The sequence below is a fragment of the Corvus brachyrhynchos genome, unplaced genomic scaffold (assembly GCF_000691975.1).
Source record: "Corvus brachyrhynchos isolate BGI_N302 unplaced genomic scaffold, ASM69197v1 scaffold32, whole genome shotgun sequence".
Classification (NCBI taxonomy): domain Eukaryota; kingdom Metazoa; phylum Chordata; class Aves; order Passeriformes; family Corvidae; genus Corvus; species Corvus brachyrhynchos.
In genome coordinates, this window is record NW_008237919.1 from 13,198,177 (window position 1) to 13,201,010 (window position 2,834).

Sequence of the window (2,834 nt, forward strand, 5' to 3'; positions counted from 1 at the left end):
TCCGTGTGTAGTTGTCCATGTTTGGCAAAGACAGACAGCTGAGCCATGCAGTGGAAGTGATATTTTAAAACTAAACTAAACAAAATAGTTTTCTAATAATAAAGGATAGAAACAGGAATTTCTGTGGTCAAATAGATGTACCCATACAAACTGCAACAAATCTAAAATAACCAGAACCCATCAGAATCATTCTATTCTCACACTAGGTTATTGTTTAATTATTAATAAAAATGAAAGCTCCTAATTCTCATCTTTAAAGCATCAAACACCATGGTATTACCTCAGGTTCTGAAAGAGACCAACATCCACAATGATATTTCTTCATACAACTAAACTTTCTACAACAATGCTGATGAACTCATAGTCAAGCTAAACAACTTTCTCAGTGAGAGTTTGAGATGTGGAAATGTACTCTCAGGGGAAAACTTTACAACTTTGCTATTAGCACAAGTCACTTCTTTGACTTTATCCCTTCTAATTTAAACCTGTAGAAATATGCATATAAAATTTCAAAGCAAAAACTCCACTCACACTCTCCTTACTCCTCAAAGGACGAGAAACAGATGTATAATTACTTTTTTAGTGTCTTACTGGCAGCTGTTGCAAAACCATGGTGATAAGAACAGTATACAAACCACTCTAATGCAAAAAGATGTAAAGTACTTCGTTCAAAGTCGGACAAGGGCTCCATAGTTTAACTGCCAAAAAGGACATAGGTATTCTGTACACACTGGACTTCTTGTAGTACTGATACCTAATGATAACAAGATATTCTTCTAACTAGTAGAATATCTAAGACTCCCCTGTAATCTCAAATTTCATCACTGAAGAAACTCTTTCATTAAGAGACAGATGCATGCTCCCAAGATTTATGGTCAAATGTTATTCTGTTATAAAACAGAATAAGTATGTCAATGAAAATCAAAATGCATATATTTTTTCAGAGGAGGAGTGAAGAACATCTCAAAAGAGGAAAAAAAATGTCTCCTACATTTAGAAAGCAAGATTACTTCAGCAAAAAATATATACAAAATGTATATTGATGCAACATATTGTCATGAGGCAAATCGTTAGAATTTAATTTGCTTTGACAACTCTGCTGAAAATGAAGCGGCAAATAAATCTCGTGATGTATTGACACAGGATAATAATCAGTTATGAATTTCACTGAGATTGTTATGCATCAGTTTAAGCACTGCTTCCTTTCAGAAGGAATGAGAGTGATTTTATCCAGTCAAATGATTGTGATGAATGAGGATTGATTAAGAGTAATCTGATCTCTCTTCTCAAATGCTCTGCAAGTATGCATTCAGATGCATGCATTCTGAGGTACGAATAATTTGTTTACACACTAATTTATTTTTACACTAGAAAGGAGATTAATTAATGTATAATTGTATCTATGGCACCAAACATGTCTTGTGAGCTGTACTACATTATAGGTCACACATCCTAAATTTTATGTCCCAAAATTTAACATTTCAAGCTGACAAGAGTCTAAGATTCAGATGCTTGCTTCCACCTGGGGTGTAGTGAGGAAATCAGACCAATGTAGTCTTCCATGTATTCCCACAACAAAGCACTTAAAAAAAGGTACCTAGGTCCCTAGAGATGCATAAAGAAACTAAATTCTGTATCCTTAAATGCCTGTATGAAATCTTGTGATTCCAGATTCCCTATCAAGTCAACAGCAAGCATGGCATTTCTGGAGGGTTAATTACAGTTTCTGAGATTAAATTGCTATTGTTGTTGTCATCATGCTGAAACTAAAATGGTTATGTTTCATGCTTGGTCATATGAAGATGGGTCAGATGATCTGTGCCTTTGGGCCAGATATCAGAAAAGGATCTGACCACCTCAAGTGGAAACATGCAAAATGTGTAAGCTGCCTGTGTAGTGAGCAGCACATAGAAGATACCTATAAAAATGCAGACAGATGCATGAGGATTTTTCTTTTCCAAATAGGGAAGGTTCACTCACTGCAAAGCAGAAAACAAGCAATAATATATCCATCAGTGAAAAAGCATTAGTTGTGATATGGTTTGAACACTTCCACAGCTCTTTTGGTGATGTTCTTCAACAGAAGTAGGGCAGCTGTGCGTTTTCAAAAGTTTTTGATTATGATAGATGTTTCTAAACACCTTTATACATCTGGACATAAGCATCTCCTGAAAAGTAGGCTGAAATAAAATGTGTTTTTCTTAGTAGAAGAAACATCTATTTGATATGATTTACAAAGCTTACACATTTTAATCACTGCACATAAGGAAATTATCTAAATTGAATAGTATCAATCATTACAAACTGGCACAACGAAATGATAGTGTTATGTAAATCTTTGTTTTACCCGGACAATACAGAGTGAAAATTGGGACTCTGTCTTCTCCACACTTCTAGGAATTTATGCAGAGAAAGAGACCTCCAAGATAATAGGAAATAAATGTTTCTCAAGCTGTTTTCACTGCCAAATTAGTTTCTTACGTCCACAGTGCAGAGATGTGGTCCACCTGTTCTGACTAAAAGAATAGCTAAAAGCTAATTAAAAAAAAAAATCATATAAAAAAACAGGTTTATTTTTTACATCAGCATTCTGAAACTTGTGAAGCTTGAGATTTTTCCTTGAATCGACAGTTAGATGTTTTTACAGATGAAGAATACTTACAGGAGTGTTAAAACAACAGATAAGAACTTATCTAGCATCTGATAACACTGATATGTTCCCTTATCCCTTTTGGTAACACCAGTGGTTTGCATTTCTTCTGTTTCCACTTTCAACTTCTTATAGGCACTGCTCAAATGATTCACCCTTTCCCTGGGCTCTGTGACATTTTAGG